Below are 14,112 nucleotides of genomic sequence, written 5' to 3' on the forward strand. Positions count from 1 at the left end.
TGTCCGAGGTGGACAGCCAGCCCTGGCCAGAGATGCTCAAATGACCCAGGCTTGGGGCTGACGTTGGGTGGGCCGCCATGGGCTTTGTTCCAGCGGGAGTCTGCCTGCCACCTCCTGGTGCCCAGGGCAACGGTGCGGGACGTCACAGCCACAGTGAGAACCCCTCTGATGCTGGGGCCGGCCCCAAGGGGGCTTGGATTTGTGAAGGATTTTGATGTCCAGAACTAACATCACCTTCTGTTCTTGAAGCAAAGGACTCCAGGGATCTCGAAGCACTTGACTCAGCCCCGGGGACACTCAGAGGGTGTCATGGGCCCCGGACCTTCTCTTCACTTCCGGGGTTGTTGAAACTAACCCTCTGTGATCTGACACCGTGTGAGGCGTTCTAGATTGCCAGGGGTGTGTCTGCGTGTAAACAATTACCTAGGAAGAGGCAGGAGGGCTGAATACAGTCCGTGGGCCTGAACGGGGTCTCTTTACTACAAAGGACCCTGTAGACAGTGGCAGAGCTTGAAAAGAATACAAGGATTCAGCGACAATGCATTAGTGTTAATGTTCTGACCGTGAAGGTTGGGTGGTGGTGACATAGAAGGTACGGACTCTAGGAAGTAAACACTACCGTAATCTGGGGTGATGACCTAAAGTCAGCAGTGTACTCTCAAATGGTTCGGGGAGGGGGGAATGTTCTTTGTACTAAAACTTGGAACGTTTCTCTAATTTGAAGGTGGTTTCCAAAAAGTTAATCAAAAATAAACAGAAAAGTTAAAGAAACAAAATAAAAACCACAGCTTTCCATGGACCCGACCTGAGCTTTTTTACATGTTGGGACGTCTCTGGTCCTTCAGGTGTATTTTCGTTCTTTTGCTATTTTAGGCCTGGCTTGAACTCACACAATCTAAGTGATTGACACAAGGCATTGTTGAAGAATATAAACATCACAAATCTGCCACAAACCGAGGTCAGTTGGATTCTTCCCACAGACCCGGAGTTCATACCTAAATTGGGGCAAGTGGGGCAGGGGAGTAGTTGCAGGAAGGGGACTGTGGCCTTAAGCTCGAGAAAGGCCTGATGGAATGATTCTGGTGGAAAAAATCATCTAGGGAAGGTGCAGTGATGCTGGGAGCTTGTGGGGCAGCACGAAGAAAGGGGTGCTGTTCCCGGGGGCGGGGGGCCCCCCTCAGGGTGCATTAGGAAGTCCTTCCAGCCTTCCCGTCAGAGTGCTCCCTTAGCTCAGCTGGACACCCTCCGAGACCCTGGCGGAGGGCAAAGAACCAGGCCCTGGAGGCTTCCGACCACAGGTGGCCCACAAGTCAGTTTACTTCTCATCTGCAGTTTACCTGCGAAATAAAGGGAAACCTATCACATGCCTGCCTGCCTGGCTCACAGGATTATTGTGAGACCCCAGTGAGGTAATACATGTGAAGATATTCTAACCCTAAAATACGGTATCTGTTTTATTCATTACGATTTATAATTTACTGTTTATATCGTTTACTAGGATGTGTTTATTATGATAGTGGCACCGCAGCCATCCTGGTGGAAGCCCCTGGCCTCTCTTGTGTCCTGATTAAGCTGACCTGGAAAACACCAAACAAAAAATTAGAGCAGGTTCCGTCCCTAGTAGGAGCCTGTGGCTCACGTGCAGGCCGTGCCCAGGGCCACCCCTCCCTCCCTTGCAGGGCAGCAAATCCCAAGAGCGAGCAGCTGCCAGGGTCAGGAGGGCTTGGCAAGACAGCCCTGAATCCGGTCCCCTCCAGTTCCGGGGGCGTCTGGCCACACACCCCGTCCTTATCTGGCCTGCAGGTCTCAGGAGGCACAGGTCGGCTGGTGGGACGGGGCCCTGCAGCCGGGCGCACACCCTCCGGAGTCTGTCCTTAGAGGAGACGGGAGGTGAGTCTTCAGAGCGGCTGTGGGACATTTGCCTGGTGCCCAGGGGGTGGGACACAGGGCTTTTCCACCCTGTTCACCGCCTGGCTTCTGCTGGAGGGTGTCCCCAGGCTGGCTGAGTGCTGAGACCCGGGTGGCGGTGGCCCTTCCCGCCCCTGAGCGCAGGCCTGCTCCCGGGAGCTCAGGTGTGGGAGCGCGTGGCCTCCGGGACTTCCGGTCCCTGGAACCCGGGCCGGACAGCGTGGCCTATTTTCCAGCACCAGCCCTGCAGCTGCCTCTGCTCTGCCGCTGACCCTGGTTGCCCGTTGCTAAGGCAACCGAGCCTCGAGTTTCCTGAGCTTCACGGCATCTCGGCACCCATTTCCGCTGTCTACGTGCACCCCGCCCCCGCCAGGGTGGAGGTGCCTCGGGCTGCTCCGTCCCTGCCAGGCCTGGTGACCGTGGCCTGGTGACAGTGTGCGTGCCGTCAGCACACTCCGAGCCACGCGGGCTTGCGGCACTGGGCTCCGGGCTTGGCCAGGCCGGAACCTCCCACGCCCGCAGTGTGACGGGGGGCGTCGGGCCACCTCCCGGAGCCTGGTCCTCACCAGTGACGCCGAGGCGGTGGTGGGGTTGCTGTGAGAACGACATGAGATGGGGATGAGGTCGTGCAGGCGGGGCTCCGAGCACAGAGCCTGGCGCGTTGTAGGTGCCGACGAATAAGTGGCAGCTCCCTCCCTTCCCTGCGCCGTCCTGGCTCACCTGCCTGCAGACAGTGTCTGCATCTACTGAGCAACTTCTGGGCTTCTGCGGGGGGTGGGCTGACTTGCCCGCCTTTGCAGCACAGCCGAGGGGCCAGGCCCGGGCGAAGGGGGGCCCGGGGTGAGGACCCTGGGTCTCTGGCTATGGGAGCCCAACACTGCAACTACAGGGGCCCCTAGATTATCCACAGTCAAGAACAGGGGGCCTGGCCAGCCTTCTGTTTTGCCGAGAATCGCTTATTATAGTTTTATTTTTCTTCTGCAGTAAATTTCCCTTCCTAATATGGTTTTGTTTATCCCACTATTAAAGGGGGATTACATAGGAATTTATCCTAAGTAAATGATCATCAATGTGTACAAAGATCTAGCAGCAAGAATGTTCTCTGCAGGATCATTTATCACAGGGGGAAGGCTGCAAGCAGTCTGAGCGGGCCCAGCACCCGGGGTGCCGACGACGTCCCGGTCCAGCCATCGGCAGCAGGGGACCATCTGCGGTGCCGCGTGCGTCCTGGGGCGCGTTCGTGCATTCATCCCGTCATCCTTGCACCTTCCTCTGACTGTCCACGCAGCTCACGTTCACTGAGCCCCTTCGGAGCAAAGGCCTTTACAACGGAGTGTTTTATTCACGTGTGTGTGGATGGGAGTGTGATCAGAGATGCAGTAGAAAAGTCGGGGGTTCGTGATGGGACGGTGAGGACACTGGGGGAGCAGGGATATTGGAACACCTCCAGGCTGAGGCGTGCAAGGTGCCGCGTGGCGGTTCTGTGGCAACCAAACCCTCTCCAGCCTGCAGAACTGCAGGTAGGTCCCAAGCTGTACCCTTAGCTCCTGAGAGCGTCGTGGGCCAGGACAAGCTCGGGACTGGAGTCCAGAGACCCAGGTGCGAGTTCCTCTTCCACCCTGAGGCCTCGGCTGCCGTCAGTGAAATGAGGACTTTAATGCCTGTCTGACCTACTTCCAATAAGTCCTCACTGGTGCAGAGGAGGCCTTGCAGGGCCCTCTCTAACTGTGCAGGAAGACATGCAGGGTTAGTTTTTCCGGGACGAGATGCTCTTTGCCCCAGTAGATGCCCTCAGGCATGGCGTCCAGCTGTGTCCTTCTGGGTGTCCCCTCCCAGCTGTCCAGCTCTTGCCACTCCCCATCCCATCCGGGCTTTTCCCATGGGACCCGGGCCAGGCTCTGTGAGCCCAGCACCCAGGCCAGGCCACCTGAAACCGCCGTCATCATGGGAGCCTCCAACACGGATGGGCCCTCCCCTCAAAAGTAAATAATCAAACTTTGTTTAAAGCCCTGACGTAGTGTTTATTTGTGTTGGTCCTGCTCAGATTGAATTACACGTGCACAGGGCCTGTCCCTGAGGAATTTACCAACTCGGCCAGACACCCTGACTGATTCAGAGGACATCCAGCCAAGGCAGACCGCAGGGAGCTGGCCCAGAATACGGCTGCTGACCCCAGAGAACTTTTTGTTTGTTTCCTGATGAGGGTATGTGTGTGTGTGTGCGTGCGTGCGTGTGTGTGTGTGTACACATGTGCATGCACCCCTGCCATATTTAAACTCTCTCAAGGAGAAGGAATGAAAGAGGGAGGGAGGGAACAAAAGCAAATCTTGGAAGAGGGGCCACGTGACCCCGGGCACAGCCGTGTGCAGCCCCTGCCCTGCCCTCCTCTGGACCGGCTTTTCCTGGCACCGTCCCTCACACAGAGCTTTTGTTACCCCCCATCTCACACACACAGCCCCCCTTGCTGTCTTGCAGTCAGGACCCTCCATAATGATAGAGAAATGCCCACACTGTCTTCTGCTCCAGGCCGGCCTGCCTTCCCCTGCGGTTGGCCCCAGACGTGGTTGCCCTGGGTGTGGCCACGAGGAAGCCTAGACCAGCTCAGCAGTAGGGCCGCCAGCCGCTGGCCCAGGCAGTTTTGTGGCTTTGCATGGCCTCCACTGACTTCAAGAGCCTACCCTTCCCAGAAGGCAGCTGTGCGTGGTGGGGTCTGCCCCTGCCCACTCTGCCCGGTGGGGCGAGGGAAGACCCGTCCATAGCCCCCCAGCCGCCCCGAGCCAGCCCTCAGGCCCACCCGGTCTCTAGACGGCTGGTCCAGCCCAACCCACAGCAGCTCTGTCCAGGAAATTCTAAGAGAGACCCCGACAGCACAGCCGCTCTGAGAGTGGACTCTAGGGCCAGATTTCTGGGTTCAAGTTCTGGTGTCTGCTCTTCCGAGCTGTGTAACCTTGGGCAAGCCGTTTAACCTCTCTGGGACTTTGTTTCTTCATCTGTAAAATGAGGACAATGGTGGCATCTCCCAGGTTCTTGAGGTGGTTAGATGAGCTCTTATATGAAAAGTATGTAGAATCGTGCCAGGGACCTAAGGAAAGCTGTGTTGGTCACATGTTTAGTTTTTTAAGAAAACTGCCCAACTGTTTTCCAAAGTGGCTGCACCATTTTACATTCCCACCAGCAGCATACGAATGGTCCAGTTTCTCTGCATCCCCCTCAGCACTTGGTGTTGTCACTGTTTTTACATTTTAGCTGTCCAATGTCCGTGTGGTGATACCTCACTGTGGCTTTAATTTGCATTTCCCTGATGACTAAGGATACTGAGTTTCTTTTCATGTATTTACTTAACTGTCTGTGTATCTTCTTTGGTGAAATGTCTCTTCACATCTTTTGCCCATTTCCTAATTGAATTGTTTGTTTTTTGACTATTGAGTCTTGAGAGTTATTTATGTATTCAACGTACTACTAGTCCTTTGCTGGATGTGTAATTGGAAAGTATTCTCTCCTACTCCATAGCTTGTCTTTTCATCCTCTTAACAGCGTCTTTTGCCGAGCAAAGGTTTTCAAATTTTTTTTTTAATTAATTAATTTATTTATTTATTTATGGCTGTGTTGGGTCTTCGTTTCTGTGCGAGGGCTTTCTCTAGTTGCGGCAAGCGGGGGCCACTCTTCATCGCGGTGCGCGTGCCCCTCACTATCGTGGCCTGTCTTGTTGCGGAGCACAAGCTCCAGACACGCAGGCTCAGTAGTTGTGGCTCACGGGCCCAGCTGCTCCGCGGCATGTGGGATCCTCCCAGACCAGGGCTCGAACCCGTGTCCTCTGCGTTGGCAGGCAGACTCTCAACCACTGCACCACCAGGGAAGCCCCAAAAGTTTTCAATTTTTGACGAAGTCCATTTTTTTCTGCTTTTCCTTTTATGGATTGTGCTTTTGTTATCAAGTCTAAGAACTCTCTGCCTAGGGCTAGATCCCAAAGATGTTTCCCTGTTTCCTAGAAGTTTTGTAGTTCTATGTTAAACATTTAAGCCCATGATCCATTTGAAATTGACTTTTTATTTATTTATTTATTTATTTGAAAGCTTCTTTATTTATTTATTTATTTATTTATTTTTGGCTGTGTTGGGTCTTCGTTTCTGTGCGAGGGCTTTCTCCAGTTGTGGCAAGCGGGGGCCACTCTTCATCGCGGTGCGCGGGCCTCTCACTGTCGCGGCCTCTCTCGTTGCGGAGCACAGGCTCCAGACGCGCAGGCTCAGTAACTGTGGCTCACGGGCCCAGTTTGCTCCGCGGCATGTGGGATCCTCCCAGACCAGGGCTCGAACCCGTGTCCCCTGCATTGGCAGGCAGACTCCCAACCACTGCGCCACCAGGGAAGCCCTGAAATTGACTTTTGTGTAAGGGTGTGTAAGGTGTGAAACATAGGTTGAGGTTCATCTCTTTTTTCCTTCTTTTTTTTGTTTTTTCTTCTTTTTGAGGTTCATTTCTTTGCCTATGGATGTCCAGTTGCTCCAGCATCATTTGTTGAAAAAGTTATCTTTCTCCCATTGAATTGCTTTGCACCTTCGTCAGAAATCAGCTGGTCATATTTGTGTGTCTATTTGTGACTTCCTTCTTCTGTTCATCATTGATCTCTGTGTCTACCCCTCTGCCAATAACACACAGCCTTGATTATTGTTGCTATAGAGTAATTATCAAAATTGGGTAGACTGATTCTTCCTACTTTATTCTTCTTTCTCAAAATTGTTTTCGCTATTCTAGTTCCCTTGTGTTTCCATATACATTTTATAACAACATTTATATCTACAAAAATTCCTGCTGGGATTTTGATAGCAATTGTGTCAAACCTGTATATCAGTTTGGGAGTAACTGACATCCTTCCTATGTTGAATCTTGAAATTTCTGAACATGATATGTCTTTCCATTTATTTAGATCATCTTTGATTTCTTTATCAGCATTGTGTAGTTGTCAGCCTACAAAACCTGTACATGTGTTATTAGATTTGCACCTAAGCATTTCTTTTTTTAAAACTAGTGGTAAAATACACATAACAGGGGCTTCCCTGGTGGGGCAGTGGTTGAGAATCCTCCTGCCAATGCAGGGGACACAGGTTCGAGCCCTGGTCTGGGAAGATCCCACATGCCGCGGAGCAACTAGGCCCGTGAGCCACAACTGCTGAGCCTGCGCGTCTGGAGCCTGTGCTCCGCAACAAGAGACGCCGCGATAGTGAGAGGCCTGCGCACCGCGATGAAGAGTGGCCCCCGCTCGCCGCAACTGGAGAGAGCCCTCGCACAGAAACGAAGACCCAACATAGCCCAAAAAATTAATTAATTAATTAATTTTTAAAAAAATTACACATAACAAAATTGACTATCTTGACCATTTTTATGTGTACAGTTCAGCTGTGCTAAGTGCAGTTACACTGCTGTGCCGGGAATCTCCAGAACTCTTTCATCTTATAAAAGTGAAACTCCATTAAGCAACAACTCTCCATTTCCCGCTCCCCCCAGGCCCTGCCAGCCACCCTTCCTCTTTCTGTCTCTATGAATTTGACCCTAGGGACCTCACAGAAATGGAATCACACAGTATTTGTCTTTTTGTGACTGGCTTATTTCACTTAGCATAATGTCTTCATGGTTCATCCATGTGGTAGCATGTGTTCAAATTTCCTTACTTTTTAAGGCCAAATAATATTCCATTGTATGTATATATACCACATTTTGTTTATCGATTCAGCCATTGATGGACACTTAGGTTGCTGCCACATCCCAGCTATTGTGAACAATGCTGCTGTGAACATGGTGTACAAATATCTCTTCAAGACTGTTTTCAATTCTTTGGTTATATTTCCAGAAGTGGAATTGCTGGATCATATGGTAATTCTATGTTTAAAGGACCTGCTATGCTGTTTTCCATCACGGCTACACCATTTTACATTCCCAGCAACAGTGCACAAGTGTTCTGTTCCAATTTCTCCACATCCTTGCCAACACTAGTTATTTTCTGTGTTTTCTTTTTTTATAGTAGCTGTCCTAGTGGATGTAAGGTTGTATCTCATTATGCATATCCCTAATGATTAGTGATTTTGAATATCTTTTCATATGCTTCTTGGCCATTTTTATATTTTCTTTGGAGAAATGTCTATTCAAGTCCTTTGCCCATTTTTAAATTTTTTGTTGTTGTTGAATCTTAGGAGTTCTATATATATTCTAGGTATTCCTTGTCAGATATATAATTTTTAAATATTTTCTCCCATCCCATAGGTTGCCTTTCCACTCTGTTGGTTGTGTCCTTTGATGCACAGAAGTTTTAAATTTTGAAGTAGTCCAGTTTGTCTATTTTTACTTTTGTTGCCTGTGATTGTGGTGTCATATCTTTTTTAACAATGCAAATAGTATTATAAATATTGGTTTCTATGTGTTTATTGTTAGTCTATAAAAATGCAATTGATTTTTCCATGTTTATCTTGTATCTGGTGACCCTGCTGAACTCACTTATTAGTTCTAGGAGTTTTTCTTGTAGATTCCTTGGGATTTTCTTCACAATCATGTCATCTGAAAATTGGAATAATTTTGTTTCTTCCTTTCTGATCTCATGGCTCTAATTACTTTATCTTGCCTTACTGCATTGGCTGGAACTCCCAGCACTGTGTTAAATAGGAGTGTTGGGAGTGGACATCTTTGCCTTATTTCCAGTCTTAGGGGTAAAGCATTGAGTATGTTAGCTGTAGGACTCGTGTAGATTATCAGGTTGAGGAAGTTCTCCTCTATTCCTGTTTTTCTGAGAGTTTTTAAAAAAATCATAAATGGGCATTGATTGTTGTCAGATGTTCTTTCTGCATTGATTGATAGGACCACATGATTTTTCTGCTATCTTGTTAAAATACTGGATGACATTGATTGATTTTTGAATCCTGAGCCAGCCTTGCATCCCTGCAATAAACCCCATCTGATCACAATGTATAATTCTTTCTATATATTGCTGAATTCTATTTGCTAATATTTTAGTAAGGATTTTCATGTTTATATTCATGAGGGATATTGGGCCACAGTGGGGTTTTTTTGGTACTCTCTTTGGTTTTGGTACCGGAGTAATTCATTTCATAAAAGTTTCAAAAAGAGGGAAGTGTCTCCTCTTCTATTTTCTGGAAAAAATTATGTAAAATTGGTGTTACTTCTTCTTTAAATATTTGCAGAATTCTCCAGTGGAACCATCTGGAGATTTCTTTTTGGGGAGTTTTTAAATTTTGAATTCAGCTTCCTGAATAATTAAATGGTTATTAAAATTATCTATTTCATATTGGATGAGTTATGGTAGTTTGTGTTTTTCGAGTAATTCAGCCATTTTGTCTAAATTGTCAAATTTATTTGTGACTTGAGTTGTCAAATTGCGTAGATTTGTTATTATTATTCCCTTATTATCCTTCTGATGTTTGCAGAGTCTGTAGTGATATACTCTGTTTCATTACTGATATTCATAATTTATGTAGTCTCTCTATTTTTCTTTGTTAACGTTGTTAGAGGTTTGTCAATTTTATTGATCTTTTCAAAGAATTAGCTCTTTGTTTCATTGATTTTCTTTATTGTTTTTCTGTTTTCAATTTCATTGATTTCTGTTCTTATCTTCACTATTTCCTCCCTTCTGCTTGCTTTGGGTTTATTTTTCTCTCCTTTTTACAGGATCTTGAGATGAGAACTTAGATGATTGACTTGAGGCTTTTTCTCTTTTCTAATGTACACATAATGCTATATATTTTCCTCTCAGCACTGCTTTAGCTGTGTTCCACAATTTTGATATGTTGTATTTTCATTTTTTATTTAGTTCAATTTATTTTTTCATTTTCCTTGAGTTCCTTCTTGACTCTTAGATTATTTAGAAGTGTGTTGTTTACTCTGGTTTTTGTAGAGTTTTCTGTTATCTTTCTATTACTGATTTCTAGTTTGATTTCACTGTGACCAGAGAACACACCCTACAAAGATTCTACTCTTTGAAATTTGTTGATGTTTGCTTTATGACTCAGAATATGGTCTACAGTACGTGTTCCAAAAACACTTGAAAATACTGTGTATTCTGCTGTTATTAGATGAAGTGTCTATAAATGCTGACTAGATCCTATTAGTTAGTGATGTTGTTGAGTTCTATGCTTGTTGGTTTTCTGTCTAGTTGTTCTACCAATTGTTGAGAGAGGAATGTTGAAAATCAAGCTGTAATTGTGGATTTGTCTATTTCTTCTTTCAGTTCTATCAGTTTTTGCCTTACATATTTTGCAGCTCTGTTGTTTGGTACATACACAGTTTGGATTGCTGTCTTCTTGGTAGATTGATCCTTTTATCATTATATTATAATATCTCTTTCAGTGTCTAGTAATCTTCTCTGCTCTGAAGTCTACTTTATTTGATATCAATATACTCATTCCTGCTTTTCTTTGATTAATTTTACATAATTCTTTTACTTTCAACCTGCCTATATTGTTATATTTGAAGTTAGTTTCTTATAGACACCATATTGTTGCATTGTGTTTTTTAATCCATTCAACCAATCTGTGTCTTTTAATTAATATGTTCAGACTGTTTACAATTATGTAATTATTGATGTGTTAGAGATTAAGTCTGCCATTTTATTTTTTGTTTTTTGCTTGTTCTCTCTGTTTTTTATGCCTCTATTTTGTTTTTCCTGCCTTCCTGTGGGTTACTTGAACATTTTTTAGAATTCCATTTTAATTTATCTGTAGTTTTTTATTTGAGATATAATTGACATATAATATTAGTTTCAGGTGTACAACATAATGATTCAATATTTGTGTATATTGCAAAATGACCACCACAATGTCTTTATTTTTTTTTAAACTTTCAGTCTTTCACATTCAGTCCTTTTCTTTAAATACTTATCTATTTATTTATTTATTCATTTGGTTGTGTGGGCTCCTTAGTTGTGGCTCACCAGCTCCTTAGTTGTGGCATGTGAACTCTTAGTTGTGGCATGTGAACTCTTAGTTGTGGCATGCATGTGGGATCTAGTTCCCTGACCAGGGTTCAAACCTGGGCCCCCTGCATTGGGAGTGCGGAGTCTTATCCGCTGCGCCACCAGGGAAGTCCCCACAATAAGTCTTACGCTTATCTTTGCGTAGCTTTTTTAGTGGTTGCTACAGGTATTAAATTACATATACATACGTTATCACTGCCTCCTGGTGTTTTCGTATTACCAATTTGAGGGAAGTATAGAAACTTTACTTCTTTTTATATCCCTTTACCTTCCCCTGTTTATAACATAATTGTCGTATTTCCTTTATATACATTTAGGACATCAGACTGTGTTATAAGTTTTGCTTCAAACATCAAACATAATTTAGAAAACTCAAGAGAAGGAAGCCTCATTGCATTTACCCATATTTTTACTTAATGGGTTTTTTCTTCCTTCCTGATATTCCAAGGTTTCTTCCCTTTCATATCCTTTCTGTTTAGAGAACTTCTTTTAGCCATTCTTTTCTTCTGGCAACAAATGCTCCTGGCTTCCCTTCATCTGAGAATGTTCTTGATTTTCCCTTCATTCCTGAAGGATATTTTTACTGGGTTCTGGGTTGATAGTTCTTTTCTGTTAGTACTTGAAAAATATTGTGCCACTTCCTTCTGGCCTCCACGGTTTCTGATGAGAAATCCATTGTCATTTCAATTGTTTTTTCCCCTGTAGATAAGGTTTCCTGTTTTGCTGGCTGCTTTCAAGATTTTTTTTTTCTGTCTTTAGTTTGCAGAAGTGTAATTGTGATGTGTCTTGTGAATTTCTTTAGGTTTATCCTGTTTGTCTTTTGCTAAGCTTTTTGGATCAGTAGGTTTATGTCTCTTACCAACTTTGGGACATTTTCTGCCATTATTTCTTAGAGCAGTGGTCCCCAGCCTTTTTGGCACCAGGGACCGGTTTCATGGAAGACAATTTTTCTACAGACCAGTGTTGGGGGGATGGTTCAGGTGGTAATGCAAGCAATGGGGAGCGGCAGATGAAGCTTTGCTCACTTGCTGCTCACCTCCTGCTGTGCGGCCCAGTTCCTAACAGGCCACGGACCTTTACTGGGGGTTGTGGACCCCTGTCTTAGAGTACTTTGTCGGCTCCGTTCCCCTTCCCCTCTCTTACTAGGACTTTGAGGACGTGAATTAGGTCTTTTGGTCCCTAAGGGTATGCTTATTTTTTTCATCATACTTGAGCTGTTCTTTCTGCTGTTCATCCTGGGTAGTTTCTATTGTTCTGTCTTCCAGCTCACGGATTCTTTGTTCTGTCTCTTCCGTTCTGCTGTTGATTCCATCCACTGAGATTTATATTTCAACTCTTCTATTTTTCAGTTTAACATTTTCCATTTGGTTCTTCTTTATATCTTCTGTTCTCTGCTCCTCATTACCCCTGGCTGGGGGTGGGCATCCAAGCTCCTCACTTGGTCTCCACAGACAATGAACTGGGGGTCGTGGCCTCACTACCAGCAGGTGGCGAGGGGGGGGGTGGTCCTGCTCCAACTTGGCCCATTCTGACACCACCCTGTCAGGGGTCTCACTGCAGCTTCAGCCTGGGGAGGGAGGGTGACCTCTGCCCCCCACTCAGCCTTTGCTGGCGTGGGTGGAGGTGGCTGAACTGTGCTATTGGCTGGAGTGGAGCAGTTACTGCCCACAAGTTTTCTATCTTGCTAGGCTCCCTCTTTCCTGGTCCCTTGGCTGGAGAGAGCAGGCTTTTGTTGGGGCTGTTTTTGGTTTGTGCCCGTTGGCGTCTCTGAGTTACTGTCTTCTTCAGCTCCAAGTCTGGGATGCATGAGGCAAAAAGAAAACCCAGGGACCTCACCACCATGAGAACCTCGGGAGGTTCCCTTCCAATCTGCCTTTTTCTCTCCACCTTTTAGGGTCCTCTTGTGTTTGTTTTATGTATGATGTCCAGGGTTTTTAGTTGTACTTCATTGGTTAATAGGGAGAAGTACTCCACATCTTCCCAGAATTATTTTTGAACACCTGGCTATGCCAACCTTTGGGGATGCAGAGACAAATGAAATTAATTCTTTGCTTTCAAAGAGCTCAAAGGAGAGGAGACAGATGTGCAAACAAATAGATCAAACAGTGCAGTCTAAGTATTTTGGTGGGAGACTAGAGGCCGTGTGCTGGGGGCTGGAAGGAGGTGGGGTGGGGGCAGGGCTGGCTTCTTAGAGGCCGTCATACTTGAGCTGGACTGTGAAAGATAAGCAGCCTTGTGGCTGGACGCGGTAGGAAAGGGCATTCCAGCGGGGGACACAGCAGGTACAAAGGTTTAGAGGCATCAGACAGCACCAGGGTTCAGAGAGCTCACTGCAGGCTGTTTGCAGAGGCTGGGGCTTGGCTGGAAGGGAGGGCTGTGAGGAAACCCAGGAAGCTGGTGGAGGGAGGGAGGGAGGGAGGGAGGGAGTGGGGACGGGACCACAGAGCGCACTGTGTGCTGTGCTAACCTGAAGGTTTAAGCATGAAATGATACGGTCGGATTTGTATTCCTGGCCAGTCATCCTGGAAGGGATGACACAGGAAGTACCGAGGCCAGCAAGCGGGGTTCTGTTAGGGTTCAAGCGAGGGCTGGGCGTGGACAGCGCTGGTGGAGGTGGACCGCAGGGGTGACCTCGAGGGGTATTTAGGAGACAAGATTTGCAGGGTGGAACGGAGGCGGGAGGAGGGGAGCCCCAGCTGAGAGAAGGGGATCAGGCTTTGAGAGGGGACGAGAGGGAAGGGGACGGGTCCGGCTGTGGACGCGCTGGGTTTGGAGAGTCTGAACTGCCCAGTGAGGACGGCAGACGTGTCTCAGCAGAGACGTTAAAGCCGGAGAGAGGGATGGGGTTGGGATCGTCACGTGGAGCTGGGAGTGAAAATCATGGAGGCTTTGAGACTTGAAAAAGAAGATCCAGAGCGTTGCCACCACGTTTCGGAGGAGGACGGGGAAGGTCAGAGCAGGGCCCTGGCGAGGTTGGATCAGTCTCACCAGGACCACCTTCCACGTTTCTAAGAGGAAAGCATCACGCGGGGAGCCCGCTCCGTGAGGGATAAACAGAGGAGGAAGTGGCTTCCACTGCCGGCCGGAGGACCAGGCGCCTGTGGAACCAGAGGGCCAGTCGGGCAGGGGCCGGGGCCACCCAAGTGCTGCCAGAGCTGCCTCCTGAGGTAGAGAGGGAGGGAGAGAGGACCCCGGTGCCAGGGCTGCGCTGGCAGGACTCAGCCAGGAGCCGG

At 47.2% G+C, this 14,112-nt stretch overlaps 1 protein-coding gene across 7 annotated transcripts in view; it reads left to right on the forward strand.

Moving 5' to 3' along the window:
- Window positions 1-14,112, forward strand: part of NAV1 (neuron navigator 1) — a 211,078-nt gene that overhangs the window by 21,063 nt on the left and 175,903 nt on the right. The window contains exon 1 of one of the 7 annotated variants that reach the window (XM_036850684.1): window positions 4,003-4,112. The exons of the other annotated variants lie outside the window; for them this stretch is intronic. The gene's annotated coding sequence lies outside the window, so the exon portion shown is untranslated. Of the gene's footprint in view, window positions 1-4,002; window positions 4,113-14,112 lie in introns of those variants that run through there. 7 annotated transcript variants of the gene reach the window in all.

The sequence above is a fragment of the Balaenoptera musculus genome, chromosome 1 (genome assembly GCF_009873245.2).
Source record: "Balaenoptera musculus isolate JJ_BM4_2016_0621 chromosome 1, mBalMus1.pri.v3, whole genome shotgun sequence".
NCBI classification, from domain to species: Eukaryota; Metazoa; Chordata; class Mammalia; order Artiodactyla; family Balaenopteridae; genus Balaenoptera; species Balaenoptera musculus.